The sequence below is a fragment of the Dama dama genome, chromosome 24 (genome assembly GCF_033118175.1).
Source record: "Dama dama isolate Ldn47 chromosome 24, ASM3311817v1, whole genome shotgun sequence".
Classification (NCBI taxonomy): Eukaryota; Metazoa; Chordata; class Mammalia; order Artiodactyla; family Cervidae; genus Dama; species Dama dama.
The window spans coordinates 35,064,547-35,082,335 of NC_083704.1; the positions used below are offsets into that span (position 1 = coordinate 35,064,547).

At 41.5% G+C, this 17,789-nt stretch overlaps 1 protein-coding gene across 5 annotated transcripts in view; it reads left to right on the forward strand.

The window, feature by feature from the left end:
* FOXP1 (forkhead box P1) overlaps positions 1-17,789 on the forward strand; it is a 611,298-nt gene that overhangs the window by 159,914 nt on the left and 433,595 nt on the right. Inside the window, exon 3 of one of the 5 annotated variants that reach the window (XM_061128082.1) lies at positions 14,746-14,903. The exons of the other annotated variants lie outside the window; for them this stretch is intronic. The gene's annotated coding sequence lies outside the window, so the exon portion shown is untranslated. The remainder of the gene's footprint in view (positions 1-14,745; positions 14,904-17,789) is intronic. 5 annotated transcript variants of the gene reach the window in all.

The following is a 17,789-nucleotide window of genomic DNA, read 5'->3' on the forward strand; positions in this document are numbered from 1 at the left end:
GAGTGACTTCCAGCTCAGAGCAGCTGGTGTGTTCTTCCCACCTTCCACACCACAGGGGCCCCTTGGAACAGAGTTTGCAAACCACAGTCTGTAATAAGAACAGTAAAATGAGGACACCTTGTAGGTTATTATCTGACATTTACAAATTAGTGTATTCCTGGTGTATTAATAAAAAGTCAAAATAGTGTTTTAAAATTTTTTTCTCAGTGAACACTTGGAGTCAAGCAGCTGCCATATGCATTTCCCCCTGCCTGGAAAAACTTTCCCTTTTCTTTCAGTCTCTCCTGGCCTCTCATGTATGACGTGTCCCTTCCTCCTACTCCCAGCCTAGGACTATTTTGTTTCTCCAGGTGGACCTTGGTCTTTTGAAAGCAAAGGTTGTCTGAGATTTGAAAATTTTTCTAATTTTAGACCCCAGTTAAGATATCGTTGGGGTTCCTCGGTGGCTCAACAGTAAAGAACCTGCCTCCAGGTCAGGAGTGGCAGGTTTGATCCCTGGGCCAGGAAGATCCCCTAGAGTAGGAAATGGCAACCCACTCCAGTATGCTTGCCTGGAAAATTACATGCACAGAGGAGCCTGGCATGCTATAGTCCCTGGGGCTTTAAACACGGCTGAGCACACATTCTGTCTCTGTCCCTTGTCATTGGGCTTTGGCAGCCGTTTTTAAAATTGGAGTAGAGTTGCTTTACAATGTTGTGTTATTCTCTGCTGTTGAGCAGAGTGAATCAGCTATGCACATATACATATATTTCCTCTTTTTGATTTCCTTCCCTTCTAGGTCACCACAGAGCCCCGAGTCGAGTTCCCTCTGCTATACAGTAGGTTCTCATTAGTCATCTCCCTTACACACAGTATCATTGGTGTATATACGTCAATCCCAGCTCATCCCAACCACCTTCCCCCCTTGGTATCTTTTGTTCTCTACATCTCTGTCTCTACTTCTTAGCAGCCAATTTTGATTCTTAGGCTTGGTGGTCCTCAGTGCTATTTAAGCCCCCAGAACCCTGGAACAAATAGTGGAAATAGGAACTGAGTCAAGAGAACTAGACTCTAAGTACTGTTGTACTTGCCTTGGGGTACTAGCCCGGGGGCTTGTCTCAGCGTCTTTCCTCATCGGCAACTTTACAAGGTTATGGTGAGAATTATGAATAGGGTCAAGAATGTTTTCCACACAGTACCTGAGACACAGCCAGAGCTTACAAAAAATGGACATTTCTCTTACTATGATTTGAGAGTCCAAATGAGGAAATTTAGGATCTCCCCAGTTACATGGCAGAGGAGATGATTCTTCCATGTGCCTGGTTTCCAAGGTTATTGTCCCTTCTTTACTATCATTGGTCAGATTGTCATTGGAACATCTCTCTGCCCTGTTCATAGTTACTTGTTAAAAAAGGTGTGTTCTGGCAGAGATGTTAACATCTGTTTTTTCTGGTACATCTTTATAGACTTGTAGGTAAGTTTAGGGCCACACATAAAATTCTGTGACCCAGGATAATTCAATTTAATGTATTAATAGCTAAAGACACCTCAGGCTCAATTAGATCCGGCGTAGGACGGGATGGGCGGGTGGGGAGGTGGGGAGAGCGTGGCATGGCTTTCCGGCCAGGTTCCAGCGGGATTCTTTGAGGAAAGAGAGCACAGGGACATGACTGTGGAATACACACAGGCCAGCTGGGCATGCCTCTGGGATGGCCCCATGGGCAGCTACCCCTCCAGTGCTGGTTCATGTCTTCTTTGTACCATTTTAGAAACATGTCCGAGCACGCCATTTGGCAGGAGAGGATCCTTGTGTTAGCAAAAGCTTGCAGAAATCCCGGATGCCCTGTAAGTGCAGCACTTTGTGAGGGGAGGCAGAGGGCATACCTTTAGGATTAATGAGTTTTTTCTTGGTGGAAATCCAGGGAGAGTCTCTGTCCTTGCCAAAAGAACATCACCTCCAGGCCTGTGACTTGGATGTTCTGAGCGGCTGGTTGGTCTTAGGGAGGGAGCCAGGAGCCTCCTCCTCATCGTTGGTTGCCTGCTTGGACTTGCCAAAACTCTTTTTGTCTCTCTACTTGCTCATCTGTAAAATGGGCTTAATTTTAATAACAGCCATGGAAGGGAGAACTCATCGGTTTGTATGGATTCCTAAATTCACCTTCAAGAAGCACTTTGAAGATGCGAAATTGTCTCCAAAGGCTTGGAGGTGTTGTAAATGTGTGTGACAGGAGGTGTTGCTGTCTTACATCTCTGGTTGGCTTGTGAACACCGGGCTGTTGAAGGCTTCAGATTCTGGGGCAGAATGTTGAGCCTCAGCTTGTACTTCACTTGCTCTTGATCATGTTTTCTTTTTCTCTGAGGAAGTCATGACTTGTCTTAGATTACACACCAACACTTCTATTGGAGTTCTACTTTGCTGCTCTGTCCAGCTGATAGGAAGGAGTGTGTGTGCATGTGTGCATGAGTGGTAACTTCTGTTGGAAGTGAAATGAAACAATTTCAAGATTCACTTAGCCAAGAAAAGCCAATTACCTTTTTTGTCTTTTGTCTTTTACTGTTAAGTTTGACCACTAGCTCCTTCCTGGAAGTGTGGTAACTCCACAGTTGTATCAATTAGCTGCTTTCTTGTGTCATTGGAAAGGCTTGTTGCAACTTGGGTGAGTTTTCTTTTTGGTTTTCTTTTCGATTATTTTTCCACACTTCAGTGCGTATGAGACAGGTTTTCAGCCTGGGTCAGGTGGAAACCTGTTTTAAGTTTTGGGCTCTCCTGACCTCACTGGAAGGGTGAGAAGACAGGTGGAGATGAGGGGGAGGGACCCTGTGCCCTCACCTCTCAAAAGTGCGATCCCTGGACCACCAGCAGCAGCATCAGTTGGGTGCTAGTTACAAATTCAGAATCTTGGGTCCTCCCACCACCACCACCATTGCAGTTACTGAATCAGTCTGTTTTTACCAAGATCACCAGGTGATTCATATCTGTGTTAAGATTTGAGAAGCCCTAGAACATTCTAAATAATTATATATATATTTTCTAATAGGACTCAAACATGTTGTGAGGGAGAATGATTCTGGGTTGAGAAGTTCATGTTTATGCTGATGCTATTACATGCTCCTTTCTTCCGAAGCATCTACATTATCACTCCCCTTGATTTCCGACTTCCTTTATGTGTTGTCCTTGACTTGTGTTAGAAAGCTGTGAAGTGTGACTGAAACTAGCAGTGAGTTAATGTTTCCTGTTCCACATCACACCATTAAAATGTCGAAATGTCTCAAAGGAGAAGATGCTGAGGACCCAGATTGCTCAGTGACTGCAGGCTGCCTTAAGAGCTTGGGCTGGGTGGTTTGAAAATTTCAAGAGGGAGCCACTCATGAAATGATGAAATAGAGAACTGAGGCCACGTCAGGAGGGGATCAGATTATGACTTGTGCTCCTGACTTGCACAGATGGAGGTGCTCCATCAGCAGTGCGGGGGCAGCTAGGATGCTAATCACAGGCGGGTGAACAGGGCTTTGGTTTTATTTAAGAGAATTGTGGTAGGTGGGGACAGTTTTACGAGTAAGTCTGCCTTTCTGAGAGAGGGCTTTGGATAAGTGGCTTGGTGACATCATACCACTTGGATGAAAGAAGACTCAAGCCAGCCTTTCTTTGGGCAGGAGGTCCTGAGACCAGCAACTTCCTTCTTTAGAGGGTGAACCATTCCATTATGCAGGTGTCTCTGTCCTAAGTCTGGCTGGTGACCGATGTTTGCATGTTGCGGTTTTTCTAAAATAGGATGGACTGCAATTTATTGTCATGCATCGGGGAGATGGCCCTCAGACCATTTTTCCCCAAAGAATGGGAAAAAATGTCAAATTGTATAAATTCAAGATTATTTAGGAAACACATGCAATTTTGGTTGCCTTATTGAATAAAAAGATAACTAGATTGCCCTAGCACAGAGAAAATATTGAAACTATGTGTAGCTTTATTCTCTTTTCTGAAATTATGAACAGGGCATAAATTTACCTGAGGGTAGAGGATGGCATTGCCTTGCTAAATTCATCTCTAATTAGTTTCATTTTTTTATCCTGATGTCAGATTTGAGGAAAATTATATTCATTCACTTTCTCCTATAGTTCCATTCTTCCTTTGCTTACTCTTCTGTGATCTTTTCCCCCAAAGAATAATTGCTCAGGGGTCTTCTTTAGGAAACACCTGACTTGGGGAGTGACAACAAGTTATCCTTTAGTGCGTCTGTCCCTTGCAAATTCATAGCATCCTTGGTGATGTGGGCATTTCTAGGCTTATCTCCAGGGACATCCTAGGATCAGGATTCATGGAATATTGACACTTCAGAGTTGGATGGGAGTAGAAAGCCCTTCTTAGTCCTATGATTTCACTTGGTGGATCAGCGGCAACAGTTGGGACAGGTGGTAGAAACTTAGATGTGTAGTGTTAGTCAGCTTGATTTGTACTCACTGTCTGCTTTCCTGATCAGCCTCCACCTTGCGTAGGATCTAGTTTTACATACACATATAGGTGTAACAGGTACAGTGTATGTATATGCACTTGACTCTTGAACAACGTGAGTTTGAACTGTGCAGATGTGCTTATTCATGGCTTTTTCTCGATGCAGTGGTCAGCCATATGCATTTATGTGTCTTTGAAAAGGTTTGTGTATGTCTCTGTTTGTGTATAAGTGTTTGTGACCTTGTACAGACATATACCTTTAGATATATATATATCTAAAGTGACATGTCACTAAAATATATATATATATATTTTAGGGCATATCATGATAGAAACATTCAGGATCCATTTGTTTAATCTACTACACAGACAAGAACACCAGAACTTTGAGCAGGAAAGTAACTATGTGGAATCTTGGTAGCATTAGACAGTGTGGCTGGACTTTCCTCCTATTTGCTCTAAAAGAGTTTTAACTTCCCTGTCAGCTCTTTATGCAGCTGCACATCAGACCCTGCACCCTGAGTTTTACCATATCTTTACAAATTTGGAATATAATGTGCTTAACATTTTTCCTCTAAATTGCTTTTAAAATATTTACTTATATATTTTAGTTAATATTTTTTTTTTTATAAAAGAACATTTCAGAATTTGTCCATTATTGGATAGCCAGTATGATGGTGAACCCTAAAGGAAATAAAAAGGCAAAATTAAATACCTGATTATTAAGTGTGTGTGTGTGTGTGTGTGTGTGTGTGTGTGTGTGTGTGTGTGTGTGAATGCAGGCATAGTATATCTCCATTTGCCACCTGAAGCCATCCCACGTACCACCCAGGGCACTCGGCACACTTGGGGAAGCACTGAGTTAGACCAGAAACCTCCAAATCAGTTTGCAAATGATGTGGCGAGTGAGAGACCAGTCTGTAAAGGTCACTGCCCTGAGAACACGGCTGGTGGGAGGAACAGGGTCACTGGAAAGCCAGTTTCTCTCTTACCTTTTGATAGCAGGTGTGTTAGCTACAACCTTGAATGAGGTCAGACTGGTCTTACCCAGGACCTAAAACGTCTTAAACCTCCACTTTAGATTTTTTTCTTCATGGTTCTGCCACAAGGGTAGAAGCTGTAATTTGGGATATGGTTTTCCCTTTTCCCTGATGTATCTGTCATTGACTTCTGATTCTTCAGTTCTTACATTAACCTTTTAAATATATATAGAACTGATTTCATAGATGTTTTCTTCATCCTTCATTGAAATTAGCCTTGAGTGAATAACTGGAATAAAATAATAAGATTGTGATTGCCCCAAATTAATCTTCTGGTTGAGAGTATTCATGTTATCCATGGATTTGGGATCCAAGGGAGGCATGAGAAAATGTGGTTCTGACAGTTAATAATTCCTTTTGTATTTGGTCTTTTGAGTGGAGGAGAGAATTGAACTTTTTTATCACTTCAAAATAATAATAAAGAAGCATCAAGTTTGCATGTTACATAAAACACAAGATGGAAACACATTGCTGTTTTCTGTCCCTGTCATTTGAACCCAGCTCCCTAAAATGAATGGTGCCTTTAAGTTATTGAGCCCAAGAAGGAAAATTCAAGAAAAAATGCTGCTTACCCTTTGCTGTGTTTCATTTTCCTGTGCAGGAGAATATGCAAATTGCCTTTCTATGGATGCTCTGTCACATCCTTGTAAAGGTTCTGTGGGGATCCATGCATCTTGCTGAGTTGAGCCTTGTGCCAGCTTGGAGAGTTGGATTGTTTTTGCTAATAGAGACAGATTTTGTCATTAGAGATACTCAAGTGCAATGCTGCCTGCATTCTTCTGAGTCTCTGGTCACAGAAATCTCTTTGGCTTTAGGTACAATTCAGTGGAAACACACACACACACACACACACACACACACACAGGCATAGAGAATTTGACTGCGGAGTTGGCAAGAAATACGTGAGCCAAATTTGGCCTGTAGAAATTAACACTGGCAACTTCATGAGTAAAAATTACATGAAAAGCACTCATGAGGGAAGGAAGAAGGGGAAAAAAAAATCCTAGGATAACAGTGCAACAGACCACATTTCCTATCCAGTCTGTCTTCTCGAGGCTGTTTGTCTAAACAGCATTGCCAGTTTTTCTAAACAGTACTGCTGGTGTCCTCGATCTGTAATATGAAGTGAATTGACTACACGGACCAAATGCTCGTTGAGTTGAGAGTTCCTTTATTTGGCCAAATTAAACCCAACAACCTCAGCTCTGTCCAAACTTGTGCTAGTACAGGGCCAGCTAAGGCGCCTGTCCCCATTTGTAGATGTGTAGAGAAAAATGAAGTGACATGTTAACTGTTTCCTGTCCCTTGGATGAAAAAAAAAATTAGCTCCACATAAAATTTCATGAATTTTTGCCTCCGAAAAGGTGGAAATTTAATTCTTTGAGATTGCCTCCCATGTGAAAAAATAATATATCAAAGCACATAAAGGTGCTTCATGTGGTTTTTAGAAAGGTAAGTGTTGGTGTTATAATCTTGTATGGATGGTTCACAATTTTCCTACATAGCAAAAAAAGGGGGGGGGGGTGGCGGCAACAATCCAGAAGCACAGTACTCATTTTTAGGAAGATGTTTGCAGTGGTTTATGGTTTTGGTATTGGTGCCGAGTCTTACCCCTCATAGTCCATAAGATCAGATACAGAGATAATTGGAAGTCTAGAATCAATAATGATGGAACCCAGCCAGTGTGAAACAGATGCCAGGATAAACCATCTGTAAATTCCATAGTGGGTTGGCTTGGGACTCAGCAATGTTGATTTGCATCCTGTGGACCACTGTACCCGCCCTCAGGATGTGTGTCTTGTGTGTGTCTGTTACATGTATTTGAAGAATTGCTTTGGGCACTTTTTAGAACCTGCTCTAATTTTCGTATATATTGTGAATCCAGTGAATGAGGTTGGACAGTTTTGTTATAGATGACCAGCACGCCTGCAGTCTGACCTCTGTTCAACAGTGTGAGTGATCTTTTCAAAATGCAGTTATGGTTTTGTCCCACTCACCTGTTCACCAAACTGAAGCCCCTTCGTTGGTCTCCCACCACTACCCTTATGATCAAGACACAATGCTATCACAAAATCTGTCCAGTCTTTCTAGTATGAATCCCCTCTCTTCTCATTTTGTGCTGCCCTACCGCCATCCCCTTTTGCTGCTGCAACCACTCTGGTTATGTCGTTTCTCTGATCCTTGGTGCCGCAGAGTCTCTGCACATTCTGTTCCTTCTACCTATTGTGTACCTCCCTCTCTTCTTCAGTTCAGTCGCTCAGTCATGTCAGACTCTTTGTGACCCCATCGACTGCAGCACGCCAGGCCTCCCTGTCCATCACCAACTCCCAGAGTTTACCCAGACTCACATCTGTCGTCGAGTCGGTGATGCCATCCAAGCATCTCATCCTCTGTCATCCCCTTCTCCTCCTGCTCTTAATCTTTCCCATCATCACAGTTTTTTCCAGTGAGTCAGCTCAGGTGGCCAAAGTATTACTGAAGTTTCAGCTTCAGCATCAGTCCTTCCAGTGAACACCCAGGACTGATCTCCTTTAAGATGGACTGGTTGGATCTCCTTGCAGCTCAAGAGTCTTCTCCAACACCACAGTTCAAAAGCATCAATTCTTCGGTGCTCAGCTTTCTTTACAGTTCAACTCTCACATCCATACATGACTACTGGAAAAACCATAGCCTTGACAAGATGGACCTTTGTTGGCAAAGTAATGTCTCTGCTTTTTGATATGCTGTCTAGGTTGGTCATAACTTTGCTTCCAAGGAGTAAGGGCCTTTTAATTTCATGGCTCCAGTCACCATCTGCAGTGATTTTGGAGCCCCCCAAAATAAAATCAGCCACTGTTTCCCCATCTACTTGCCATGAAGTGATGGGACCGGATGCCATGATGTTAGTTTTCTGAATGTTGAGCTTTAAACCAACTTTTTCACTCTCCTCTTTCACTTTCATCAAGAGGCTCTTTAGTACTTCTTTGCTTTCTGCCATAAATGTGGTGTCATCTGTATATCTGATGTTATTGATATTTCTCCTGGCAATCTTGATTCCAGCTTGTGCTTCCTCCAGCCCAGCGTTTCTCATGATGTACTCTGCATATAAGTTAAATAAGCAGGATGACAATATATAGCCTTGACGTACTCCTTTTCCTATTTGGAACCAGTCTGTTGTTCCATGTCCAGTTCTGTTACTTCCTGACTGCATACAGATTTCTCAAGAGGCAGATCAGGTGGTCTGGTATTCCCATCTCTTTCAGAATTTTCCACAGTTTATTGTGAGCTACGCAGTCAAAGGCTTTGGCATAGTCAATAAAGCAGAAATAGATGTTTTTCTGGAACTCTCTTGCTTTTTCAATGATCCAGTGGATGTTGGCAATTTGATTTCTGGTTCCTCTGCCTTTTCTAAGTCCAGCTTGAACATATGGAAGTTCACAGTTCACATATTGCTGAAGCCTGGCTTGGAGAAATTTGAGCACTACTTTGCTAGCATGTGAGATGAGTGCAATTTTGTGGTAGTTTGATCATTCTTTGGCATTACCTCTCTTTGGGATTGGAATGACAACTGACCTTTTCCAGTCCCATGGCCACTGCTGAGTTTTCCAAATTTGCTGTCATATTGAGTGCAGCATTTTTACAGCATCATCGTTTAGGATTTGAAATAGCTCAACTGGAATTCCATCACCTCCACTAGCTTTGTTCATAGTGATGCTTCCTAAGGCCTGCTTGACTTCACATTCCAGGATGTCTGGCTCTAGGTGAGTGATCACACCATTGTGATTATCTGGGTCGTGAATATCTTTTTTGTATAGTTCTTCTGGGTATTCTTGCCACCTCTTCTTAATATCTTCTGCTTCTGTTAGGTCCATACCATTTCTGTCCTTTATTGAACCCATCTTTGCATGAAATGTTCCCTTGGTATATCTACTTTCTTAAAGAGATCTCTAGTCTTTCCCATTCTGTTGTTTTCTTCTATTTCTTTGCACTGATCACTGAGGAAGGCGTTTTTATCTCTCCTTGCTATTCTTTGGAACTCTGCATTCAAATGGGTGTATCTTTCCTTTTCTCCTTTGCTTTTGGCTTCTCTTCTTTTCACAGCTATTTGTAAGGGCTCCTCAGAGAGCCATTTTGCTTTTTTGCATTTCTCTTCCTTGGGGATGGTCTTGATCCCTGTCTCCTATACAGTGTCACAACCCTCCATCCATAGTTCATCAGTCTATCAGATCTAGCCCCTTAAATCTATTTCTCACTTCCACTGTTTAATCATAAGGGATTTGATTTATGTCATACCTGAGTGGTCTAGTGGTTTTCCCTACTTTCTTCACCTGTCCTTAAGCTCCCTACTCAATTGTAGAATTCTGAAGGAATCATTCCTTGATTTCTTTGCCTTTGCCAACCCCCCCCTTAAACTTTCTCCTGGCCCCATTTAACTTGCTTGTGTGGCATCCCAGTATAGTTTCTAATGTATCTTTGTTTCTATAGTGATTAATGCTAGTCTTCTTACCAGTTCCCACAGGCAAGAATATAACTTTCTGGGTACTATTTACTGTATTCTGGTCTCTAAACACAATGCCTAGAAGGAAGTAGATACTTTGTAAATACTACTTGGGTAAATGGCTATAGTAGTTGGTCTGTTTTTTCTATTTTGAAACATGCTATAATCTAAAGTTTTGATTATTTTGAGCCCTTTTGAAGTCCTATTTTAAAACCAAACCAAATGGTTTACTATAAACTAAGTGGTTGCTCTTTAAGTGGTTTATGTTATCAGTTTTCTAAAGTTGTCTTTTTGTTACAGGGCTGAGTTTCTGTATTGTTGGGGGGGGGGTGTGAGTCTATGTTTTGGGTTAAGGGCAGTTTGCGGTCATGATTATTTTATAGTCAAAGACCTCAGCATTAGTTACTAATGCCTGTAATGGGGGGAAAAAAACCCTAATCTTTGAGTTTTTCTCTGACCACTGTTTTCCTAATAATGCCTGCCCCCCACCCTCTCCATCTCTCTCTCTTTCTCTATGGCTCTTCACTTGGTGTTCTGGGATCATTTATGGCCCCACAATCATGCATAAGCCGCTTAACATTGCTCAGTGTCCTTATGTGTGAAATGAGAGAATTGAATTACATGATAACTAAGTTTCCTTCTGGCTCTCACATTCTAAGTTTTATTTGTATAAATACTGACTCTTACATCAAAGACTCAAGTTCAGAAAACTTTTTATGTATACATCCTACAAAGTTTCATTGATGCTTGAAACATTCTTTCTTATCAATAAGACTTAAAATTATACTCACAATTTACAAATTGAAAAGGTATTATCCTGATTAAGGATACTCACTTTTTAAAAGTTCACTGGGATCCTCATGATTTTTCATGAGATTTTATGAAATCAGGTGATTACGGAGTAAATAAAAACTTTCTGTAGACAGACCAGTTAGGGCCACGCTTGGCTTCTTTCTCAGAGCTTTGAAATACACATGTGCCTTTTGAATGTCTGGTGGGGGGAGTGGTATAGTATGCTTATTTCTGATTACAAACCTACTTCTGTGGCCTGGAGTGCTAATCTTTGGAATACATGTGTGTATATGTGTTTTGCGAGTGAGAGGAGAAGGTGCTGGTACAAATGACTTAAGCTATGAATGAAAACTTCAGGCCGTATTTCCAAATATCTGGAATTCTCGTAGTATGTGAATATAGTATATTTTGGCAGTACCTTTTATTTTTTTAATGAGTAACAAGAACAGTGAGAAAGTACCAGGAGAGTAGAGCATTCTGAATTAAAACTTGACAGTAGATTATTAACGTGAAGCCAGATGCAGGATTTGAAGACTAATGCATGGTATTATTAGACTTTTCTGCTCCATCAGCCACTACTGTTTAAAACTTAGAATGTCTGATCTCAGGCATCATTTTTATCTTGTGTGCTCTGTGACTATTTTATTATCCCTTATCCATGCTGTTGTCATAGGGATATCCAGTCTTTATAAGCAAGACTCTAAAGAGGTGCCTTTGAAACCCAGGCCTTCAAATTCTCCTTTTGTTCTCCTGGGCCTTCTTGTGACCTCCTCTTTTGACCTTCATCAGAGGGCTAGAGTGTGTCTAGAAGGTTCTCTCCAAAAGCTGCTGTCAGAATAGTCTTTGGGGCAGAGGAAATGCCCCTTCATTTGTCCCATTCTTTTAATAAATGCAAATTAGACCTTAAATCTTATCCAGTGAGTCCTTAAATTGACAGACAAATGCATTGGCAGAAAGATATAGGAGTGAGGACAACATAAAGTGGTGTCTGGGGCATAGGATGTGCTGCAGAGGTGGACAGTCCTGTGTCTGGAATGTTCCTGCCTTTCCAGAGCCGAGGGCCAGGCCCCGAGTAGATGCTGCCAAAGTGCTTCCTGATAAGAAAGTCCGCAGACGGCATGGAGGCCAACAGTGGGGTCTGTTTAACTTCTGCGTTATAAAGCTGGTGTAGTGGGTTGTGTGTGACAGCAGGTGCCCACGGGAGCCTGGGGTCAGGAAGTCCCCATCACTTCCCGCTGATGGTCGCAGGGAGGTAACTGGAAATTGTTCTAAAACTCTATCTGAAAAGTAGCTAGTCTGCTTATGAAAAGCCTTGGATGGCCATCAGGAATGGCAGTTCGGTTCCTTCTCTGTTGACCTTCTTTGGCCTTCTTGGTCAGCATTTCTGCTCAGGAGTTAGGCACTTGGCTTTTCACAGAGCTACTGCTGTTGATGGAGGGATATGATCATGACTTGGAGTATTTCCTTTCTTCCCTGCCTCCTTCCTTAGCTGTTTGCCCTCTTTTCATCCTTGTTTCTTTACTTTAATTACATATCTGTTTATTTCACAAGGAATAAATGTTGCTCAAAAAAAGGGGGGGGGCAGCGGGGAGAGGAAGAGAAGAGAACATAAATGCATGTGTGGTAGGCAATGAGAAAAAAAGAGTATGTTGTTAATAGTAACATTTTGTGGTATTTCCTTCCATTGTGTTTTCTAGGCATGTGAGTGCACACACCCATATATATTTTCAAAAGTGAGATAGTATTGTGCCTGTGCTTTGGTAGTTGATCTTTTCCCTTTAGAATATATCATGGAGCTTACTCTGATATCTAAGATACAATAGATGACTAAAGATGTATGGTAAACCAAGCTGAGGAAATTGTTAATATGTAGCATCTTGGAGTTGGTATATGACTGTTACATGAATTGTCTTTCTTAACTTTTCTGACAAAGTTAAAGTTTTATTTTCATTAAAAATTGTTGAGGGGGATAAAATCCATTGAGGGATGAGAAGACAGAAATTAAACAAATAGTAAAGGTGTAATATATATAGAGTGGACCTCTTGCTATATCCTTAATACAGATATATGACTTCACATTTTAGTGGCAGCCTCCAGCATTATCTTATATGGGTGTATTGCCAGTTTTTTTTAGCCAGCTCCTTATTGCTTGGATATTTAGGGTATGTATGTGTGTGGGGGGTGGGGTGGGGAGGGGGGAGGCGTTTTGAATTTGGGCAGTCTTTCCTATCCATCAGGAGATAAAGCACCTATTGAAATTTCTGTCTTAAGTTTTTACTCTTACTAAATATGTGGACAGGTGGCACATTAATTTCCAGTCAGTTTGCCTATATTAAGCAGGACAATATTTTTAATTAGTCAAGCATGTTTAACCCCAAATGTGTTTGTTCTCCATTTTCTTTCTTCTTTAAAATTTGTGTATGCTGTGAGTTGGTTGCCATGGTGCCCAGGTGCTGAATCTGAAGATGGAGGAGGGGTGGGGTCGCTCACAACCCCTGTGTGAGACCCGCCTTTTATTCCTGTGTCATTTCTTTCTATTCTTTACTCAAAGAGAAGGCTCGGTTGCTTCATTTTGAAGGATTCGGAGTGACATCTGTCTTGGTTAACATTCACTTTTGGGGTAGCTGGACTTTCTTGTGCTCCATGTGTGATTACCTTTTGCCTTATCTTTCAATCCTTGGTCTAGGCTCACTTTGACTCTAGGGGCATCTTCTTTTACCCCCTTAACATGTTCATTGTGTTAAGAACACGACAGACAAAACATTGGTGTCCCTATGACCAGAGTGGGGAGTATGACAGACATTTTAGCCCTATAAATCTGCCTTTACCCTGACTGTGTAGATCTTGTGACTTTACTGTGAAAGATAGTCTGGGAGGTAGTTATTTAGAACCCTCATGGAGTTTCAGGCAAGGCATTTGATACTTTGGGCCATTAAATAACTTTCCTAAGGGTGCCCAGGTGCAAGGATCAAGTCTGGACAGCTCCATACCCTGCAAGCCACACTGCCTGCCCCTCTCCTTTTCCTAGGCATTTGAATTGATTGCCAAGCAGGACTAAGAACCATTAGTCCAGGCATGACAGGTTGTTTCCAAGATGATAGGAGGAGACAGGCGCCATCAGGGCAAGAGACTGACCGCTCTGTATTGAAGCACTTCCATTTTCTATAGGAATAAGAACATTCATGGTCAGTTTTGAGAGTTTGGGGCTTTATATATCAGTCACAGTGTTGGGCATTCTGATGAGTGTGATCCTACTCTTAATCAGTGAGGTGGATATTTCGACCCCTGTTCTTCCCTCCCTCAGATTATCCATGACAAATCAAAAGAGATTGAGTGACTTGCCCTGGATCACAACTGTGAGTGGTGAGGCGGAATCAGAACTGAGGTTTCCCTCAATCACAAGCTGGTGCTCGTTTGGTCATCCACACCGGAGCAGACACGGATGCATGCTTGTTTCCTGTGTCATTCTCTGTGAGAGGCTTTGCCTGCCACGTGTCAGCATCAGGCAGTCAGAAAACACAGGAAAAAGGTCATTCAGTCTCTCCTGTAATTCCTGGACAGAGGTGTCTCCTCTGCAGGGGGACCTGGAGTGGATTCATAAGCTGTAAGCAAGTGGGGCGAGGAGTTACAGATTTGTAGAAATCCTGTACACTGTTTCTGTCATAATGTAAGCACCTGTACTTAGTCTATGTGAATTTAAAGAATTATTTTGCATCATGTGGTATCTGTCCAGTAACACACCACTTCTATTACATCTTCCATGCATCAAACCATAGAGCCTCTAAGACATGCCCTCAACACTGCATCTCGGAGTAAAAGGCTGGTCATCCTGCCTCGTACTTGTGTGAAGCTGTGCATGGTAAGAATTAGTATCCCTCAGTTGACTTTCAACATCAGCAGTGGGTGAGAAAAATAGACAAGGTACCAGTCTTTCTTGAGAAAAACCGTATCAAAGATGTTTGTTCTGGGAAAAATACATTTATTGCTTTTTTTTTTTTTTTTGCAGAGGGCAGCGATGTGTAGTTCAGCTTTGGAAAAGTCAGGTTTCGAGGAATGAAGCAGACTCTAGTTGAAGTCCTGAATTTTTCCATGATGCATTCCTCAAAGACTCAAGAAGCATAAATGTCTGCATTTGGAGAAATGTTTTAAAATGTGTTACAGCAGGTTTGGGCATTTATTTGATAATTCTTCTGGGCATATATGCAGAACATTGATTCAGTGTAAGGGCAGTTTTATGAACACAGATTAATTTTGGGGTACACAACAACAAAGATGCACCTTTGGTTGAATGAAGAAGGCTGTGCCTCTGAGTAAAGTAACATCAGGGGGAAAAAAAAGAAGTTACACCAGGAAGCATATTGTAATTTCTTGAAACCAAAAAAAAATTTTGAAACATAAAAATAATAATCCACCCTAAAATTTATAAATGCTGTAACTATCTCAGAGAAACAAACTTTTCACTTTTTTTAAAAAAAATTGTGAAAAATGAAGTAGGAAAAAAGTATCAACAGTATCTCCAGATCTCCTTTCAAGACTGTTAATTATTTGAATTTTTGAAATGGAAAATCACTTACAGGAATAATTAGCATTATGTGCCTGACATGGTGCTTACTTTAAGTCCCTGTTGTATCCTCAATGAAGCCCTATCATTGACCATTTTTATAGCCATGGAAGCTGAGGCCTAGAGAGGTGAGATTTCTTGCTGAAACCATGTAGCTTTTTACCAGAGAAACTGAGACTTGAACCCAGGCAGCTTGACCCCAGAGTTAAGGTACCTAACTGCTGGGCCATACTGCCTTTTCAAGGCTTTTGTTTTAGTTTTTCCTATTACTTGTTTCATATTAGCCTGAAATTGCCCCTCCTCCCCCCGCCTTTTTTTTTAAAGGAAATTAGCTCAGACTCAGCCCCTTTTCATTGGAATGATAGACGAGCCTAAGTATAATTGTACTACTATAGATTAATGTGCTTCTTGGCCTAGTGCCTGCTGAAGGCAACATTTAGGCTGTTGTATTGGCACATTCACTCATTCATTCGCTTGTTCATTTGTTCCCTCAGTAAATTTATCAGTGTCAGTTACATTCCAGGTCCCCTCTCACACACTGGGTATACAGCTGTGGACAGAACCATTCCCTGGTCTTAGGGTGCTTTCATCCTAGTAGAGGAGACAGAAACCAAATTCAGTGTGTGTTTCATGGTGGTAAGTGATAGAGAGAAACTCATTCCGGGCCAGGAAATGGGGTGTGTGAGTGAAGGATGTATGGTTTTTACTTTAAGGAAGAAAAAGACAATGAGACCGGAGGGAGCCATGCAGAAGCTTAGGGGAAGGGCATTTCAGGAGGAGGGCAGCAAGTGCAAAGGCCCTGTGATGAGAACCCACCCATAAGAAAAGCCTCCCATTTATATTAATCTTACATATATAATATGTATATATAAATATGACATATTTCTTCCTGATTGAACTGTCACCCATTTCTCTGGGGAATATCAGTGTCAATCTGTATTAAACGAGAAGGTGCCAGATAATGTAAACGTGGCACTTCTGGTTCCAAAGATTCAGTCAACATGGAATGGAGCCTGAAAGATTTGTTCAGTGATTCTGCCTCTAAGATACATCCTTTTGTAGCCAAATGTGTGGTTTATTTTTAGTGGGCTGTAGTCTTATCATAGATATTAGAAACCGAGTTTCTGTATGTTCTACTGTGCAGTGATTATGAGAGGATAAGAACTGGTCTCCCTGTCTTTGGTTACCCATTTAGAGCAGATAAAAAGAATTGCCTTTATGATTTGAAAATGGGTAGCTGTTACATCATGTCAGAGTAAAACATCCTTTAACTGTTTTAAAGTCTTACTGAAAAGGTTCCTCATTACTCAAAGTATCAGATGCTATATGCTTCAAATTTACTTTGCAGCACCATTACCAGCTGTTGGGATCAATCCACAGGAAATTATATTTTCTTGAGGAAAAGTCTTCTGAAATCCACAATTTCTTGCTGGACATTCATAGCAAAATGTTTATGTAAAACCCTTGTGAATGCACATATGGTGACAGTTCTGTGAAAGCCTGATTAGCTGGTTTTCAACTTGCTGGATTATTACTTAAAAAAAAACAAAAACATCCTTTTCAGTTAAGGGGGATATAAAGGCATCAGAAACCCTCTCACACCATTTCATTTCTGATATCCCTCAACATGGGCTCAACAGTTAAATTGATTTGAGTATGAATTGTCTCCAGAATACTTCTTTTCTGCTTGGCAGCCCTGTGTAGAAATCTCTGCCTGTTGCAAACGGGAAGTCTTCAAGCCGCCAGCCCCCCTGAAGAAAGGTTTTGATAGTTCAGCCGTTGTCAGACCCTGCGCTCTGCTGCCTGGCGCTGGGGGCCTCTGCCGCGCGTTGGCTGTCGCTGTCGGAAGGGGGTTGTTGGCAGCTGTGAGCACCCCTGCCTGACCACCTCTTTTCTGACTGGGAAGAAGAGGACAGTGATCAAGCAGAGGGTCTCAACAGAGGTCTTAAACCACCCGGTAACATGAGAATGGATGTATACAGGCTGCCAGGGAAGTGGGCTCAAAGCTCCAGAAGTGTGCAGAGACTGAGAATTCTTATATGAACACCTAGGTGACTGGTGACTTACTCCTTATGGATTAAACAGGACCCAAGTTAATTGATGCTAATAGGACATACTGAAATGGAGATATTTTTGGTCTCTGTTTTTTTTTTGCTATTTATGATCTGCTGGCAGGAATATTTCATGACATCAAAGACATGGCAGAAAGCAAGAAAATGTATATATATACATATATATATGTACACACACACACACATCTTCCGTATCTTACAACCCTACTATCACATATGGCCTTTGCGGACAGAGTATTGTGTGTTGTTTAGTCTTGGAAATTCTTTTAAAGATAGGATGTCATTTATAATCTTCAGGCCATATGTTTACTCAGACTTAAGAAACACAGGCTAATCTTTTTCTATTTTGAGGAGTAATAAATTGAAAAGATAATTACATAATATGGTGCATAATGTAACTCTGGCTTGAGCCATATG